Source organism: Felis catus, chromosome B1 (assembly GCF_018350175.1).
Source record: "Felis catus isolate Fca126 chromosome B1, F.catus_Fca126_mat1.0, whole genome shotgun sequence".
Classification (NCBI taxonomy): domain Eukaryota; kingdom Metazoa; phylum Chordata; class Mammalia; order Carnivora; family Felidae; genus Felis; species Felis catus.
The window spans coordinates 52,109,609-52,130,036 of NC_058371.1; the positions used below are offsets into that span (position 1 = coordinate 52,109,609).

General features: G+C 39.2%; 1 protein-coding gene and 1 long non-coding RNA gene across 4 annotated transcripts in view; both read right to left on the reverse strand.

Moving 5' to 3' along the window:
- XKR6 (XK related 6) overlaps positions 1-20,428 on the reverse strand; it is a 322,730-nt gene that overhangs the window by 281,680 nt on the left and 20,622 nt on the right. The window lies entirely within an intron of this gene.
- The window catches only part of LOC123384866, an 85,800-nt gene that overhangs the window by 54,221 nt on the left and 11,151 nt on the right, over positions 1-20,428 (reverse strand). The window contains exon 1 of one of the 3 annotated variants that reach the window (XR_006596563.1): positions 8,648-8,781. The exons of the other annotated variants lie outside the window; for them this stretch is intronic. This is a non-coding gene — a long non-coding RNA (uncharacterized LOC123384866). Of the gene's footprint in view, positions 1-8,647; positions 8,782-20,428 lie in introns of those variants that run through there. 3 annotated transcript variants of the gene reach the window in all.

The window sequence follows — 20,428 nt, forward strand, 5'->3', positions numbered from 1 at the left end:
AGAATGCCTGACCAGGACTTCCCAACTGTCAGGGGCATGAAAAACAAGGAAAGACTGAAACTGTCACAGCCCAGAAGAGACTAAGGAGATATGACGACAAAATGTACTTTGGTATCCTGGAATGGATCCTGGAACAGAATGAGGACACAAATGGAAAAACTGGTGAAATCCAAATAAAATCTGGAATTTAGTTAATGGCAGTGTACCAATGTGGGTGTCTTACTTTGCACAAAGGTACCATGGTAATGTAAGATGTTAAACAAATGGGGAAAACTGGGTGGGAGTATACAGGAACTCTCTGTGTGGTCTTTACCATTTTTTGGTAAACTTACAATTATTCAAAAAATAAACTTTTTATTATTTTTTGAGTCTTTTTTCATGTAGTTACAAACTTTCAGATTCCCAGCTTCCAAACTTTTGAAGAATTATTACCAAACAGATTTGTTGTCCAATCTCCAGTAAGTTACATTAGACATGCAATAAAAGGTGTTATACTCAGGGGCGCCTGGGTGACTCAGTCAGCTGAACATCTGACTTCAGCTCAGGTCATGATCTTGCGGTTTGTGAGTTCGAGCCCCACATCGGGCTCACTGCTGTCAGCCAAGAGCTCACTTCAGATTCTCTGCTCTCTTTGTCTGCCCCTCCCCTGCTTGTGCTTTGTCAAAAAATAAACAAACATTAAAAAAAAAGATGCTATACTCAAACGAAAGCAAAAATCTGTCCAGTCAATTATAATTACGAAAATTATAAATTACAACTTAGATATTAGTGACTGGCATCTATTTCTTGATAAGAAAGTTTCAAATGTGTCATTAGTGGCTTTTAAATCTGAACCACTCAACTCTCTACATTCAAGCATCACACTGTGCTAGGCACTAGGATGTAATGTGGAATCGGGGAAAGACCAATAAGCAGTAATAAAGGGTTAAGTACTAGGACAGTGGGATACAGAATGCAACGGGAGGAAAACAGGAGCTCTCTGGACTCTTAGGACTGTCTGAGGGAGATTAGGATGGGAGGATCAGTAAAATTTTTTAAGTAAAATTTAGAATGAGATCCGAAGGTTAAGAAGCATTAGCCAAGAAAAGAGGATTGAGTATACCAGGCAAAGGCAACAGGCCTGCACAAAGAGCTACAAGTGAGAGACCATGGCCAGTTGTTCAGTGTGGCTACAGCTTAAAGTGCTAAGCAGGGCATGGCAAAAAATGCAGCCGCCCAATTTTTCAGTCTGCTTTTGGGAGTCATGCCTAGAAGCCTGGCCTAAAGTTTCTTTACCTTTCCCAATAATTCTGGAGCAACTAGAAACCTTCATATTAGTTTGTTACTTGCCATAAATACTGAGCAACACAACCCCTCTTACAAAGATAATTAGCCTCCACACCATAACATTCAACAGCAACAGAAAAAACAAATGTTTAACCATAGTCTCTATGTTCGATCCTATCTACACAGTTTTCTTTGCCCTAGTATGTGCAAAAAGACAAGGAAGGCAGGTTTATAAAATGCATAGATGGCAAAAAGCTGGCAGACATTGCTAACATAATGTTTTAAGTTCCACACTTAAGTTCAAATTTATCAATAACACTAAATATAAGTAGCTATGAACCAGGGAGGAAAGGAAGGGAGGGTATAATTACCAGAACACCAATCCCACCATACTGGCAGAGTCAAAAACATACAATGAGCATCTTAGCTTTGACATTCCTGCAACAGAGGACCTACCTGACAGTCAAACATATGGTTTAAAAGTACAGGTTGTGAGGCCAAACCTCATGGCTCTGAAACCCAACTCTACCATCTGCTAATTGTATTACACTGGGCAAATTACTTAAAGCTCTCTGGGCCTCAGTTTCCTCCTTTGGAAGGTATGGATATTACCTATTTCACAGATGCAGTTTGATGTTTAACCGAATCAATACATTTCAGCTATCATTAATACACACTCTATACTTCCAAAGGTGTACATTCCCTGTGCCCTCACTGAATAGCCACCCTTTTCTCTCCCCTTCAAGAAAGCATGTCAGAAAATAACAAACATTATCTTGAATCTACTTGATCTACTCTATATTCATTCTCAAAGCTTAGTTTACTACTAGTAATATATTCTGTACAACCCACAATAACAATCACACTTCTCAGTGTGTTACAACATCTAGGAGAAATACTGACCTAGACTACAGCAGAAATGGACACTGCCTATCTCTCTCCACTGGCCCACCGTACTTGTTAACGAAATCCTGATTTTGTTTGGATATCAGTCGGGCACACATTTGGAGACAGACATTTCCATTCCCTGGATCAACAGCATCAGCATCATGTAGAAGGAACTTGGGAGAAATACAAAATCTCAGTCTCCAGTCTAAACTTACTAAATCAGAAACTCTGGGAGTGGGGCCCAGAAATCTGTGTTTTAACAAGTTCTCCAGGTCATTCTGGTACACACAAGCCTGAGAACCACTGAGCCATTAATGGTAACCCCTATCTCTTGTCAGTAACTGGTTTAGGAACAGGCATATGATGATTCTGACCAAGGAGGGTCACTTCGGAAATTCTGCTTATTAAAAAAAGAACACAAAGAAGGGACTTTCCCTCTTCTGGCCTTTAGATGTTTTTGATTACAGAGATTTGATGCCTAGGGCTGTTGCAGCCATCTCGCAGTCATAAGAAGGCAAGCCAAAAACTTCTCTGCCACACTGGTTTGCTGATATAATCAAGGTAAAAAAATATCCAATCATGGATCCACTCTAGCCATCAGATCTCCTGATATCTGAGATAACATCACGTTTCCTCAGTTAAGACATTTCAATGGTTTGGATGCATCATTATTTTATGAATCATCAAGGGGGGGAGGCTGTCACTAAACCAACCTTCTATTCACTTAAATAAAGGTTCAAAATGTCTCAATTTCAAGAACATTCAATTATGAAGAAAATGTAAATTCCTTATTGTTTAAGCCAAATGAGAAGGGGATTTCTGTTGCCTGCTAAATCATAACTAATTATTTTTATGTTTATTATTGAGAGAGAGAGAGAGAGAGAGAGAGAGAGAGAGAGAGAGAGAGAGAATCTGAAGCAGGCTCCAGGCTCTGAGCTGTCAGCCCAGAGCTCAATGTGGGGCTTGAACCCATAAACTGTGAGATCATGACCTAAGCCAAGTCAACCGCTTAACCAACTGAGCCACCCAGGTGCCCCAATAACTGATTTTTTTAAAGAAGGGTATTATGTTCAATTCCGGGTCTTCATTAAGACCAGAATACACAAAAGATGGACAAGAGTGATGGTGGAGAATCTTGAAGTATAAAGTAAGAGAAAGTAAAATATTGAGACTGAGAAAAGACAGTTTAGAAGAAGACATCATCATAAGTTTCCTCAAATATCTGAAGGGCTGGAATACCTGAAAAAAAAAAAAATATTAGACTTTGTATAGCTCCAGATAATGCTAGAAAAGGCATATTTTAACTTAAGGAATGAAACCTACCAATGGAAAGAGTTGTATTAAAAGATGGTTCATGCATTCCAGCAGAAACAGAACAATCATTTCAATCATTAAGCGTATAATTCCTGTACTGGTTGATAGGTGGATCAGATTACCTCCAAGCACCCTTCCAACTGTAAGACTCTAAAATATTATGAGATTGGAATATAGCAAAGGTAAAAAGATGCATTAAAACACAAAACCAAATCACAACTGCCAACTGGACCTGATCCAAGCAGAGTATCTAGGTGAAATTAAATTTGAGAAATCAAGGATATGGGATGGAATTCACAACCCTCACAGGGTTGTAAGATGCAGCAGCTCTAAGCATCAAATCAACAATCAATAACATCTGAAGGCTAGAAGAAGAGAAGTCTAAAGACTTCTAAATACCTACCTACTCTAACCTAAACTCTTCTGCCTGGGATTTAAAGTTCTCTCTCCACTACCACTACCTACCTTAATACAGATTCCACTTCTTATGGAGTCTACTCAGTGTCCATATCCCAAAGCTACCCAAGACCCTCCTCTCTCCCTACGCCCCCAGCCTAATTCTTGTCCAATGCCTTTGCTCATAAGGTCTCCTATACGTGCCTAGCACGTCATTAACCCTTTCTGCCCACGTGGAATTTGCAAATCTTGCAAAGTGCAATCAAAATACCCAGTTCCATGATTAGGTTGGATCCACGATTCTTTTCCCAGCAACTGCCAATAACTACCACAATACATACATCATCCTCTATACTGGGACTGTACTTACACAAGAGAGCAAGATTTAGCACCTGATTTGTTCTTTCTTTCAGATATTTTTATTTTCCTATAATACAAACATGTTCAGGGATACCCACAATTCTTCACAATGTTAGCAGCATTTTAAAGCCTTAATAAATCTTACTGATTAATCAATCACTTTGCTATCACTTTGCTAAGACAAGCTATCACAAGTCTTTCTCAGTCAGAATTTAGTATTTAAATGCTAAATCTTTATAACAGCAAAATATTTATTAAACTATATCATGGAACTTGTAACTCAAATTCTGGTTGGCTTAACTGGCAAAGAAGGAAAAGAATAAAGGGTTAATCTGCCTTTGTAAAGAAGAATTGGATTGAGCTGTCCAAGTCCTAGCAAATAAATAGTGCGGAATAACGAAAACAAGAGGAAGGTCTATGGGAGGATCCATCTCATCTTATCCTACTTCACAGAATGACATTTCTGGAAAAGTAATCTGACCCTATCATATTTTATATTTAAAAAACAGTGACCCAGAACAATTCTGAGTGATATACCCGAGATAAAGACACTCTCTCTTTATTTTCTGAGACAGGAAACTACCTAATTATAAATAGAAGTTAAAGGAGCTAGCTTCCAGAAATTTTTAAAAGAATGAACAGAGAAATGAATCCAAGAGTTAGGAATCCAAGAAGCTGAAGGCAAAGGAGGGAGAAGCAGACAGAGCACATGACTGTATTAAATCAAACAGGAATAAACATGCCTTCCACGTTGTAAACTCAGAAAAAGTCTCCTTCTCCGTCACCTTCTCTTAGTCCACAGGAACCATCCTCAGACATCCCCAACTCTGAAGCTTTATGGCCTTAATTTTCCAAACTGTGACTTGAGATTCACAACTGATCAACTGCAGAAGGAGAAAAAAAAATCCTAACTTTTAATTATAATAGTTACTAGGTGGTTTTATCTCACATTTCATTAAAGGCAGCTAAACTGGAATTTCAAAATGGTTCATACTGACACTGTGGCAGTGAAAAGTTACAGAACATACTTTACTCTCTACAATTACAAAAGAGGAACTTCACTTTTTTGTTGTTTTGGCTTATATAAAAATATGACTTTTGATTTTCTAAAAATTTTGAGGACATTATTACAAAAGGCCCAGTGGTTAATCCAGTGAGGCAATGAACCTCAAAGTTTTAAGATGGTCTGTCTGACTGACACTGGGGAGCCAGAAAAAAACAAAACAAAACTCTGGAGAGCCACAATGAGTTCAGGAACTCTTTAAATCATTACACATAAACAGTAAAGACATATCTGATGGCTGAGTCTTAGCCGAACTACCCAGTATAAGCATTTCAGACCCCACATTTTTATGGATTCATCACTTAATCTCATTCTCAGCCCAGCTAATCTGTTTGGACCATGAGCCTCCAAAAATACCATTTTAGGAAAAAGAAAACCGCTCTTCCTTAAAGAGAAACTGTTTATTTTATCGAATTTGTTTCCCCTGTACCTGAAAACAGGGAATACAATGACATACAAAAAAACAAGTGGTCAAAACGTAAAATTATTTTCTAATAAAATCAGGGCCATTTAAAATGATCAAAAATCAACAAATTTGATAATAAAAAATTGTTAGAAAACATCAAACCATACTCTGGGAGGGTCAGTCCTAAAAACTGGCGTCTTTCAAACATGAGAAGGTTTTAAAAACACAGTTTTGTGTAAAGTACAAGCACCGTACAGCCTTTATCACCCAGAATGATATATTACCAAGTCTACTTCCATACATTCTCAATTCTAATACATAACTACTGTTGCAGGAAAAATGTGACCTGCACACCAGAGACTTGGCACCTTTTGTTGCCAGGGTCACTTTCCAGGTTCTCGCGTGAAGCTTGCAAAACCCACCTAAGTCTGCATGTACTAGGTCTTTCCCTGGTCATGTAACTGACCACATCCTGATCTGCGGGAGATACACATCCATGACAAAATTAAGTCTCATTAATAAAACCTAAGGGTAACAATTAAAAAATGAAGAGTAACAAAATACATACTGAATTTGGTAAAAGCACTAATTCAGGTGGGATAGAATCCATGTCCATTTTGTTGTCTGCATGGTCTGTTACTTAGTTTTTCAGTTTCTAACAAGAACACTTCTATGTGCTAGGCAGTGTGTCAGCACTTAAGATCCATAAACTCACTTACTGTACCAATAAGGTAGGTACACTCTTGGTACCTCATTTCACAGATGAGGAAGGGAGGGAGAGAGAGAAAGAGAGGTTGTCAAGGTATCCAAGGTATCCCAGATCACAGAGCTGAATGAAGGGTTTAAATTTTACTTTGTTCTAAACCTTCTCTGTTGTTACTGGCCCAGCCCTCATTGAAAAATTAATGTGGAAAAAAAAAAAAAGATAAACAGACATTAAAAAGACAACCATTCCTCAACCCAGTCATCCTGGTAAGTTGTAGACATATGCTTCAAAATGGGAACGTGGAGGTAAGTTTCTGGAAGAGTCACTCTCATCTTAGTTTTACCCTAGTTCTCTCCCTTTCTATATGACGAAGACCCCTGTCTAGAACGAGGAAGAATGAACGTGACCGGGCCAGCACTGCTTCCTACTTACTTTCCTATGGAGTCAGCCTGTTCATGGCCAGTAGCCAATCCACCTGCAGGCTTCAGCTTCAATTCAGGTAGAGTAGTAAGGTTTGAAAGTGCCTCAAGCAGAGCCAACAGTTCTCTGATCCTTTACAGTATCAAACTCTGCAATTGTGTGTCATCGCAGCCATGCTAGAATGAGGTCAATTACTGCAGGCACTAGACTTTTCCCTTTTCTCCTCCCCTGGTGTTCAAGCTCTTTTCCCAGCACTTGCTCAGAACTGTTGTTAGCCTTTTCCCCTTGGTTTTACTGCCCCTACGTTTATGTTATTCTAAGTCTTCTTCCCTATGGGTTCCTATGGGGAAAATGAAAGGTCTGAAAGGAGGAAAGTAAAAAAACAAAATAAAACTGAAATGAAAATTCAAGAGGTTCTTGTATTAAGTCACTGTTTTAACAGATAATCCTATTTCCAATTTCATTCCTTTCAAAAGAACTAAGCATTAAACTACAATGAATATGGCCTAACTATAATAAAGAAATAAACACACACACATACACACAAACATATATGCCATAATTGTGAGGGTCTTTGATTCTTAGCATCCCCCTTGTCTATCCACTAATTTCTAACGACACTGTTCTTCTCTCACCATATAATCAACTATTTCTCAAAATCCACTTGTCAGATGTGAAAAATTAGAAAGAACATTAGCCTTAGACACCTGAGACCTGGCTCCTAGAACACCATCACTTACTTAAGAAATGATGTTACTGAAGTTTTGTTTACTGATACATAAAACAAAGGTAATCCCACTTCCTCTCACCTCTATAATCTAAGGTTCAAAGGAGATGATATGTAAGGACAGCAAAGAACTAGAGGTACCAACAGGCTTAAGATACACCTTCAATCCAAAAAAATCCTGACACAACAGGACAGTACTAAATCATCCACTCTTTCCCTTGACAATAACTATTTTAAGTAGAGAAGCACAGATCTACTAACTCCTATGCCTTAATGGAGAATTTTAACCAAACTATGTTTTTGAGTTGACATCCAGACAGTAAGAGACAACTGGGAAATTGGTGTGCAGTGTAGGGTCACGGCAGCCTCAGGTTCACATCATGTAAGCAATTTATTACCAACTGTTTTTCCATTTTTGGGCTCAACTCAGTCTTCAGAATGAATGTGATAGGTTAGCTTCTAGGTCAAAGTCCTGAAAAACAAACAGTGATCCCAATCTAGTATCAAAACGATTGATCAACATCAAAAGCAGCCAAAGAACGCCAGAAGGACCATCATACATTCTTACATCCAAAGGTCTCAAATTCTTATTCAAGTGGTCATTTCTGGTTTGTGTATAGTGACAGAATTTGTCTTCTCCTGAATACACTCTGTCTTATACCACCTCATGTTACATAAGAGGGCAGTAAGGTCTTAAAAAGCCACATGCAGTGGTCATTGTCTAATGTCCTGCCAAATGATGCTACCTTTCCATATTTGCAAACTGATTATAAATGCATACTCTCCAACACATAGATAAAAGACCACTTTAGCTGTACCTCAGTTTTGCCAGTAAATGCATAACTGTATATAAATCAAATCATATTTACCCTTGCCTCGGGTTATTTCAAAAGTGCATTTGCACAGGGAGAAAAGATATCCAAAAACATGGCCGTAAGAGATAAAGATCCTAGGGCACCAAACTTTTAAAAGTATTTAGTATTTAGTACTTAATCTAATATTTACTCAGAAAAAAATATTAATGCTACTACTCAGTCAACAACACTCCTGAAAATAGTGTCACAGAAACTGGTGATTGCCAGGGATATATAAAAAGAGTACCTCTTATCTGCAGAATTTGTAGATGCAGTCGAATAAAATGCTTTCTGTGGGCATTGAAATTGGACTACCAGAAGATATCTAGGTCTAACAGGGTGAGGGTGAAGTCCGCAACATGGCGGAGTAAGTGGCTCCATGTTCCCACCCACAGCCCCCTACGGTACCATGAGGTCATAAAACAAACACCAACTGTCAGAACCAACTTCATCAGAACTCTGGAAAACACAGCAACCAACTGAATACTGGATCAAGGAAAAGTCAACTTAAAATGGTAGGAAACATTTGTGGCATTTTCATTTGTCCTTGCCCTACCCCATCTCTGGTGTGGCAGCAGCCTATGTTCCCAAAATGGGACCTGGGCTCCCTGGTTCTAGAAAAAGCAGACCAGACCTGACTTGTGAATTATTGTTTAACTGTGTTATAACCTATCTCGGTTATATCATCTGAAGGACGGGCAAGATACGGTTTCTGTCTCACCTAACTCAAACTCATCCAGGCTGGAGAAGTGGTGGGCACTGCTCAAAACATCTAAGGTGCAGGAACATCTGCAGATACCTGAAGTAAAGGATTATAGTTGAAACATACAATAGACTACCCAAGATCTAGGAGGAAAAGTCAAGAAGAGAGTTTCTTTGGGAAATTAGGGCAGTCAAAAGCACCAGTATCTAAGGAAATTTAGAAAGGTGCAGCTATGCCCAGGATAGGACGCATGCTCAGAGAAAACCCTAAGCTTTCACCACACGCTGAATGCTAAATTAGTTCCAAGTCTGACTATCTTAGGAAAACAGGCACCAGCACATAGCCAACCTGCAAAGAATCGGAGAGGTTTATTTGTTTTCTAGCTTCTGGCATACAAGGCACTCTCTATGAAATCACTGACTGAACACAAGCCAAGAAATAGAGACTTCAGTGACTATACACAACAAGGAATACGATTCTTACAACAATATTTGCAAAAAGTTACTACATATCAGAAATACCACTGCCTTCAACAATTAAAAAACAGGGAAGGGGGAGAATCTGATTTCTAGAGATAAAATATTATAAACATCAAATTCAAGTGTCCATTTTTCAATTAAAAAAAAATCACAAGGCATGAAAAGAAAATGGAAGGTATGGCCCATGCAAAGAAACAAAATTGACAGAAAAAAGTGCCTGACAAGGCCTGACATTGAAAATACCTTGAGACAAATGAAAACAAAAACAAAAACAAAACATATCAGAACTTAGGGGAAGCAGCAAAAGCAATGCTCAAAAGGAAACGTATAGCTGTGATGCCTGCATTAAAAAAGACGAATGAGGGGCACCTGGGTGGCTCAGTCAGTTGAGCATCCGACTCTTGATTTCAGCTCGGGTCATGATCTAGCAATTCGTGAGTTTGAGCCCCACACTGGGCTCTGCACTGACAGTGTGGAGCCTGCTTGGGATTCTCTCTCTCCCTCTCCCTCTGTCCCTTCCTCACTCCCTCTCCCAACCCCCAAATAAATAAAGTTAAAAAACAAAAAACAAAAAAGATGAATTATCCCAAATCAATGACCTAACTTTGTATCATAAGAAACAGAGAAGGAAAATAACCATGACTGTCAGGGAGGAGATAAATGAAATAAAGTAATAAAGAAAATCAATGAAAATCAAAGTGGCTTCTTGAAAAAGATGAACAAAATTGACAAACCTGTAGCTAGACTTACAAAGAATACAAGAGACACAATAACCTAAATCAGAAAGTAGAGACATACTACTGACCTTGCAGAAGTAAAAAGAATTATAGAAGAATTATATGAACTATACATCAAACTAGTCAACTAGATGAAATGGACAGATTCCTAGAAACACACATATTATATAAACTGACTCAAGAAAAACCAAAAATCTCCCCAAGAAGTCCATAACCAGATGGCTTCACTGGTGAATTCTACCACACTGTTAAAGAATTAACATCAATCCTTTTCAAACTCTTCCAGGACAAGGGAACACTTCCCAACTCATTCTATGAGGCTGCAACACAGATACCAAAGCCAGAAAAAGACATCACAAGAAAATTAAAAACCAAAAGCCCTATGAATATATACACAAAACCTTCAACAAAGTATTAATAAAGCAAATCCAACAGAGCATTAAAAAAAATTTTTATCTACCATGACCTATTGGGATTTATCCTGGAATGCAAAGATGGTTCAATATATGAAGAAAGTGCAAGAACTACCTACAGAATGGGAAAAAATATTTCCAAATCATGTATTTGGGTATCAAAATATACAAAAAACTCCTACAACTAAATAACAAAAGGACAGGCCAGTTAAATGGATAAAGGATTTGAACAGACAATTCCCTCAAAGAAGGTATATAAAAGGCTAATAACAAGCACATGACATGCTCAACATAATCAGTCATTAGGGAAATGCAAGTCAAAACCACAATGAGAGACCTTCATACCTACTACGTTGACTACAATGGGAAAAAAAAAGGAAAATAAGTTTTGGTGAAGATGGAGAAATCAGAACATGTGCACATTGCTGGTGGGAATGTAAAATTATGCAGCTGCTGAGGAAAACAAGTTTGGTAGTTATTCAAAAACTTAAACATAGAATTACCATATGATCAACCAATTCTACACCTAGGTATGTACTCAAAAAAGTGAGAGCAAGAACTCAGATATCTGTACACCAGTGTTCACAAGAGCATTATTCATGAAAGCTAAAAGGTGGAAATAACCCAAATATCCATCAACTGATCAACAGCTAAATACAATGTGGTATATGTCTGTACAATGGATTATTATTCAGTCTTCAAAAGGAATGCAATTCTGACACATGCTGTAATATAGATGAGCCTTAAAAAATATGCTGAGTGAAATAAGCCAGACACAAAAGGACAAATTTATGATTCCACTTATACAAGGCACCTAGAATAGGCAAACACATAAAGACAGGAAGTAGGAAAGAGGTAAACAGGGGCTGGAGAAAGGGAGCATTGGGGAATTAATGCTGAACAGGTAGAGAGACTGTTTGGAATGATGAAAAAGTTCTGGAGATGGATGGTGGTGATGATTACACAACACTGTCAATGTATTTAAGGCCAATGAACTATATACACTTGGCAAATGGGTTAAAACGGTAAATTTTGTTACACGTATTTTACCACAATAAAAAAAAATACTGACTACAATGGTAATTTATATTATATTATGCATATTTACCACAATGATAAAAATCTTAAACGGTACGCACACACACATACAGTAGATCTGACGTTAATATTTTACCACAGTAACTTTTTTTAAATATAAAAGCAGAGCAAGACACAGAATCTATATGATTTGACAGAGGTATATAATAAAATTTCTCCTGTATAGGCATGAAAATAGTCTGCAATTTCTAGTTGGATCTGATGTTAGATCTGGGTTAGTGACTAGTATCCCAGGATAGTCTTTTTTTCTTTTAATTAGAGAGATTTAGCAAGTACACGAGTGAGGGAGAGGGAGAGAGGGAGAGGGATAGAGAGACCATCTTAAGCAGACTCCATGCTCAGTGTGGAATTAATGCAAGACTCAATCCCTTGACCCTGGGATCATGACCTAGCTAAAATCAAGAGCTGGATGCTCAACCGACTGAGCCACCCCAGCAGTGCTCCCATGACAGTCTTAAACAAGAGTGACTTAAACAAGCTCTGGGCCTTAGATAATGTCTTGTGCTAAACAAAGAATGAATATAATGCTATCACACTACTGTCCACAGTGTCCCTCAAAATATTACACACAGAATTATCACTGGACCCAGCAAGACCGCTCTTAGGTATATCCCCAACAGAAATAAAAATACAGTCCGTACAAAAACTTTCACTATTAGTAACAGTCAAATTGTGGGGATAACTCAAATGTCCACCAATTGACAAATGGATACACAAAATGTAGTAAATCCATACAACGGAATATCATTCAACCATAAATGGAATGGACCACCGATACAGGCTACACCACAGATGAACCTTGAAACATTATGTGGAAGTAAAAGAAGCCAGTCAGAAAAGGCTATAACACTGTAGGTATTGTAGGATTCTCTCTATATGAAATGTCCAGGGCTCTACAGACAGTAGGTTAATGGTTCCCAGGGGCTGGGGAAAAGGGAGAAAGAGAAGTGATTAACAATGGGCATAGCGTTTCTTTTTGGAGGGATAAAATGTTCTAAAATTAGATAGTGGTGATGGCTGCACAATTCCGTGACTATATTAAAAAGACGGAATTATATACTTTAAGTGGGGAAATTTTATGGTTGCCAATTAGATCTTAGCTGCTAAAAATAAATGCTGCTCTTTGACATTCTGATCCTCATATCTCAAGTGCTGAAGCAAAGTCTCAGTGGGATAAAAACAATGCCATCTGTATACACAACGCATTCTGAAAACTCTTGTTTGTTTTTTAAGTCTCTGCAATGTTGGAAAATATTCTTAGATTTGAATAATTTACAGAGGAACATTACATATTAACCTCCACTGCTGTAACAGAATAATTATCTGTTCTCTCGCCCTTCACAATGGCTATTCCAACTTAAGGATTTAGGTTAGCAACCTTGAATTCTTGACTCTTACTAATTTAGAAATTATAAGGAAAAATTGAGAAAATATTTTGTCCTCTATATATATGTTATTCTGGAGTTCCTCAAGTGTATGCTATTATAAGTATCACATGCCTTGTGCCCACAGAAGAGCGTAAGGAAGAAAAGGATTCGCTGGAGTGTGGGCCACTGGAGAGATTAACTGTACACAGAGAACCTCAGAACAAAAACTGCCATTAAGAATTCTGCTAGGAGCGCCTGGGTGGCCGACTTCAGCTCAGCTTGTCATCTAGCAGTTTGTGAGTTCGAGCCCCGTGTCGGGCTCTGTGCACACAGCTCAGAGCCTGGAGTCTGCTTCAGATTCTCGGTCTCTCTGCCCTTCACCCACTCACACTGTCTCTCTCTCTCTCTCTCTCTCTCTCTCTCTCTCTCTCTCTCTCAAAAATAAACATTAAAAAAAAAAAGAATTCTACTAGTGCTAAAATTAACGGTACGCACACACATGCACATACTCATACACACAGCTAATTCAAGAGCCGGTGGGGAGAGGGGAAAAATCAGTCTGGGATATTTTGCCTGTTTCACTACAAATTACCAGAAATTAAGAGCTGTGGCCCTTAAAATGCCATTCACTACAGCACATACTTTAGGTGGGTCTGGTGACCTCCAGGAGTTCTCTCCTGCACATTTTACTTTCACACAAGTACCCTTTCTTAACAATAGAGCTTCTCATGAAAGTCACTTGATTATCACAGTGGCATTTACTTCCTGTCCTGAGTGCTTTCCACAGACTCCTGCCTACCCCTGCCCCCAAAAATGGGTTTGATTTACTGTAGCTGGGGATGACAAGATAGAAAGGACAGAAGCGTTTTTTTCTTTTCTTCTCTTTTTTTTTTTTTTTTTTTGGAACCACAGAAAAAGCTTCCACATAAATCAATTTTAAATTGCAAAGCTTTTCTTTTCCTTTACTCCATGGCTGTCTCTAGATATGTTTGCCTACTCAGCAGGAGCAAAAGCCAGAATACATGTAGGCTCCAAAGAAAAATACCCAGAATAAAACACTACAGAAGACTCACGGGGGGGGAAACGTTTACTTTAACAAAGCAAAACCAGAAGGAGGATTCCTGCAAGCAGTCTGGCAATGGAATTGTTTCAAGACACATATTTAATTATACAAAATTTCTTCTCTGGTATTTAAGTCATTAACATATCTATAATTCCCATTCACTTAACTCCTGGGCCAAAAGGTATGCTTTAAAAATATAGCAGCTTCCAGCGAACACAGGTATGTTTCCAAGAGATGGCAGAATAAGAACGGGAGTCTGGAGCCAGACTAGTTAACTGTGAATCTCTTACTAAGCTCTGAGACACTGGGCACGTTGCTCACTTCTCTGTGCTTCAGTTTCCACATCTCTAAAATGGGGATAACAGTACTTACCTCACAGGGTTACTGTGGGAATTCAGTAAGTAATACACATGTAAAGAGCTTAATGCCCTGCACTTAGGAAGCCCTCAGTATTAGTCATTGTGATGGCATTTTTCCAATTAGGAGTATGTAAGTACCAATTAAGGACAATGACCCTTCTTGGCCACTTCCCAGATGAAGCAGGGTTTTCCTTTACTCAGCCCACCCCCATCAGTCCCTCAATGCCCCGGCAGCCTCCCGAGAACCAACACGAGATTGACATTATCCAAAGCAATCAATGTGATTATAATGCAACCACACGTCACTACTAGAAAAAATTCCTCTCATAAGTCACTCTGGTATCTAGGTAGTTGATAGAACACAGAAAAAAATTGGGGGTGGTGGTGAATGCAGCACCTTCATGGTGATGGTGATTTGGCATGAGGAGAAGACTTTCACTTTTTTTAATTGTCTGACTTGTTCACAGTATCTTTTTCATTTAAAAATGCTAAGTGTCAATAAACATTTACGAAAAACATTTGCTTTCCAATTAAAACAATTTCAAGCCAGGTACAGCTCAAAATGTATTTCTGCAAATCCTATCCTAAGTGTGGTTCTTTCTAAGGATCTGACAGAACAAAATAATTACAGCTGTCAATTTTTGTCTCGGTGAATGAGAAACGAAGAGGGAACCTGAGATTGCATTAGGAACACGTGCTGAGATTCCAATCACTTCCTCTCTAGCAGTTAAGTCACTCCTCTCTCTACCAGATGGCAAGTGACACTCCAACAAAACCCACATATTTAAAACAAGTGTAGAAATGTTTATTGTACGTTCCTTTCCAAAGCAGCTGCTCAAGAGAATGCACTCGTGCCGCAAGAAGGAAATCAAAGTGTATGTCCAACTAATGAAATCTTCTACGAGCTATACACTGCAGGCTCCAACACTGGTAGCTGCCAGCTGCTGCCTAAATACTATTTTCCAACATCTTCGGAAGGCTAGTAGTTACTCAAATAGATTTTTAAAAGAAAATGAATGCAAAATATTGTAATTATTAGGAGATTATTATAATTAGACATTCTGTTCCTTCCTTTGATTCAAGGAACAAAGTGGCTGTGACTATAGCTGAGAACACAAAGTGCCTTCATTTGGTTGCTTATTAATCCATTCAGAGGTTACACTGACTTACAGGGAAGAGACCCTGCCCTTAGCTTTCTTCCAATTCCTGCTCTCACCTAAAGTCTCCTGAGCACATCCTGCAGTTCTCTCCATTAGCCCCTTTCCCACCATCCTGTGAGGCAAAAGAAAAAAAAGGACAACCAAAGGATCTTTTCACCCCTCAAACACCTGAAGCCACATTCTAGTTTTGAGGACATTTAGCCAAAGTTCTAAAGTAATTTATTTTTTTTTTAATGTTTATTTATTTATTGAGGGGGGGAGGGCAGAGAGAGAGGAAGAGAGAGAGAATCCCAAGCAGGCTTCATTCTCAGCGAAGAGCTTGACTGGGGACACGATCCCACAACTGTGAGACCATGACCTGAGACGAAATCAAGTCAGATGCTTAACCGAGCCATCCAGGTGCCCCTAATTTTTAGTATTAGGATCCCCCTCCTCCTTTCTTTTTTTTTTTTAATGTTTATTTGTGTGTGTGTGTGAGAGAGAGAGAGAGTGAGCAAGAGAAATGGGGGAACAGAGGACCCGAAGTGAGCTCTGCACGGACAGCAAGCAAGCCTGATGGGGGGTGGAGGGGCTCAAAGTCACAAACCCCAAGATCATGACTTGAGCTGACGTCGGATGCCTAACCGACTGAGCCACCCCGGTACCCCTACCCCTTCCTCCTTTCTAAACTAAATGAGTGACAACTGATCTTACAAAAATACAGAAGGGAAAAAAGGAAAGAGAATTTGTTTGCACGATCTAGTCCTCAGGTCCCTCTGTAGTAGGGTCTCAAAAAAATTTTTTTTTAACTTTTGATATCTACTTGAAGATAATGATTTCACTTTGAAAGCAATACAGGATTTTTACACTTTGTCCAGTATGTTTTCCTCACCTACCAGACCAATGACACCCCAACATAATCACTGTATCTTCAGCTGTCTGTCAGCATTACCAGTGGTGCCGGTCAGCATTTTTCATGATCTTTTTTGACTGCCGCTACAAAAATACAGGTATGCAACTGTGTCCCTCTCAAAAAAATCAGACAAGTGCTGTTTACATTTAAAGTCTGACACATTAATACTAATTTCTGACTCCCAAGAGACGGGCTGAATAATGTACTACTCCACGAGTGTAAAACAAACCTCGCAAAACTCATTTTACAAGGTTCCCAACTTGTGTGCCGGTATTTCCAAACTGCCGGTTTCACTGCTCTGCACACTTAGCATCTTCAACGCACTTTTACCAGCTACCTGATTTGAAAAAGTTGAAAAATCTCGTAATTGAAACAAACCTGAGAAGTGACCTAATTGACAAACACGTATAAATCCTGTTCTGATGCTCGTAATGGTCTTAAGATTAATAAAATAGGTACTATCATTTCCAATTTACAGAATCAGAAACTGAGGGTGAGCTGAGTAAAACTGCCTAACGCAACAGATGATCAACAAGGATCTGACAGATTTACTACACCAAGAACAAATTCCCCCCAAAGAAAACTTAAGCATGATATTGACACTTTAAAGGGTTAGGAAATGGTCTCAAATATACTGGTAAACTGGTGATTTTACTATATTATCCCTTTATTTATTAAATAAACACATATACGTTTCTAAAACTTGAGTCAAATTTCTTATCAACCTTTTCTCTGAAATATTCAGGTGCTGTCTGTCCCACAAAACTTCCCGCCATCCCCAAATCCAGGACTACTTAAACACCTGGGTGAGAAGGCAGACGAGGTCCACCCCCAAGTACACAGGGTGTCACGGTGCCGCACAGCACCGCACCCAACGGGACCAAGGTCCACAAGCCATCAGTGCATCTTGGTAAGGTGTGAGTACCATTCTCAAAGAAAAACCACCATAAAGTCTCGAAATCTAAGCGAGAGACCTCCCCTGACCGTCTTCCTGGTTACTATTTTTAGCCAGTTCAACACTGGGCAAAGTCTGGCACCACTGGCAGCAAGATGTTACTGCTGGCAGCGCGACGAACTCCAGCTGCTCCGCTGACAGCCACTTCCAGCGTGGCCAAGGCTAAGGGAAGATGGAGAGGAGGAGAGGGCAACTCCCACAGAGCAAACACGCCATGTGCGCCAGATACGATGCCAACATCCTCTCGTCCAAACCTCGGAATAACCCTACCAGGGAGGTAGAGTTCTCGTTCCACCAGTGGGCAAACTAAGAACTGTGTCATCTGTTCCAAAGCCTAAATGGCGCTATACAGAAACTGAGAAAAAGGCATTATCTGCAGGGTAATGCGTAACGAAGCCCTACCGGAGTTCCCCTTGTTACATACGAAGTTGGGTGGAACAAGTTGTGTGACAACGCACATAATAGGATAGCCACAAAGACTCCTACCTGTCACATGGCAAAGCTGTAGATTTACCTACTTTGTAACCATTACGGCATATAATTCCCTTATTCGAAGAGCCACCTATACCCTAACTGCATTCATTTTTAGTCAAATCGACGCATCAGCTGTGAAAGAGAATTTTAAACCCTGCTATGCTAAAGTCTTGAGTGTTACAGGCTGAACTGTGTCCCTTAAAAAGATATGTGGAAGTCCCAACCACCAGTATCTCAGAATATGATCTTATTTGGAAACAGTGTAGTTGCAAAGGTAATACGTTAAAATGGAATCATACTAGAGTAGGCTGGGCCCTAACCCAATTATGACTGTTGTCCTCGTAAGGAAACAAAACTCTGGACACAGACACAGAGGGAAGAATGCCATGTGACAATGGAATCAGGTAATGAAATTATGCAGCTGCAAGGCAAAGGGTGCCAAGGCCTAACTGTCACCACCAGTAGCTAGGAATGGACAAGGAGCCCTTTAGCCAGTCTCAGAAGGGCCATGGTCCTTCCGACACCTTGGTTTCAGTCTTGTCTCCAGGACTGTCAGAGAATAAATGTCTGTTGTTTCAAGCTCTCTGGTTTGTGATCCTTTGTTACAGCAGCCTTTAGGAAGAAACTGATAACAATGATCTAACGTATATTCCAAGATACTTCTCTGACAGAGAAAGCCTGAAGCCTGAGTTCCTTCTGTACTGGGAACTACACAGAACTGAACCCATCGTACTAAGTTTTGTAACAGAGGCAAGAAATCAGGGTATAGAACAGACAGCAAGGTACCAGGCCACAGAGGCTGGGTGGGAGCCAGGTCTTCCAATCAACAGGCAGCGGCAGGAAACCGTCCTATGGATAAAGAGGTTAACCTAATCGACACTATTACTGGTAAAATGACTAAAAACAGACCACAAACGTGGATTCTGGTCAAATCAATAATTTCACATGTTCAACAACGAATCAGTCTACTCTGGTATAATCTTTTGAAAGTTTATCAGCTCCGGGATTGACCTGCAGCAACCTCAAGAATATTATGAAACTTGGAAAATTATAAATGGGCCCCAAAATTAATGTATTAAAAATGGATTACTTCATTAAATAGTCTCATGTGATGTCAGGTGGTCATCAAGCAGTTTCTGAAGAGTACAACTAAATTCCAACCAAAAAGAAACTTTGTGTACATACACATTAAAGTTCGGAGAGAAAAAGAAAGGATACAAAATTTCCCAGCCATGAAGAAATCACTTAAAAAAAAAAAAAAGGAAAAGAAAAAAAAATTTAATTTTTAAGTAGAAACATTTAAAGGTTAAAAAAAAAAAGATATGAGAGAAGAGCGTGGACCAAACAGAAAACTTCCAGTTTCACTGTAATTTGGGCTGTAAATAAAATTGAGACAAAGCCCTTAAAAAAACACAATTGCTAAAATACAGATGAACACATCCTTCTTTAATTCTCCATTTTCTGACTGGTTTTGGTTCTGTCTGAGCCTACAGGAGTCCAATAGCCCAAAGAATAGACATCTAGCTGGAGAAAACCAAGATATGGTTGACAATTGGGACTACAAGTTGACAGATGTCTCCTTTTTAAAAGCAAATAACTGATTATTCTTATTAATTCCTACCGGGCACCTAGCCTTTAGCCACCATACACGGAAAAAAGATTAAAATAAACCACTACATACTTTTAGTTCATGTAACATTTCAAAGGCAAGAGATTAAAACCACCACCTGAGCCAACCAGACCCTAAGAAACTGTCACAAGCAAACCTCCCAAATTGGTGAAGGCTATTTTCAAGGCAGCATTAGAATGAAAATACCGTGTGTGTGTGTATGCGTGTGTGTGTGTGTGTGTGTGTGTGTGTACTAACATTCGCGTCACAGTCTTGTGTCTCCCCCTCAAAATTCTGGTGTTGAAGTCCTACCCCTTCACTGAAGCCCAACTCAAACTCTATGTTCAGAGACTCCCGTTTACACCCATCTTCTAAGTACTGAGTGTCTACCGTTCAGTTAGATAGGTGGCTTAGTTGCCCTGTGTCAACACCATGCAATGCTTTAATGCCACGTTTGTTCATTCTTTCAAACAGTGCACCCTTCTATGTACAAATTTCTTTGCAAGAAATGAATACGAATCAGACACAGAGCCCACTCTTAAAGGAGAGAACAAATTATAAATAAAGTAAAAAATAAAATAAAAATATTAAGTGCCAAAGTACTTTCCCTGAGAAAGTGAACAGTCAAGAATGATGATTTGACTGGAAAGACCAGTACCCATTTTCATGGAAGAGTTAACCATTTAAAAAGGTCATAAAAAATCATTAGAGGGGCGCCT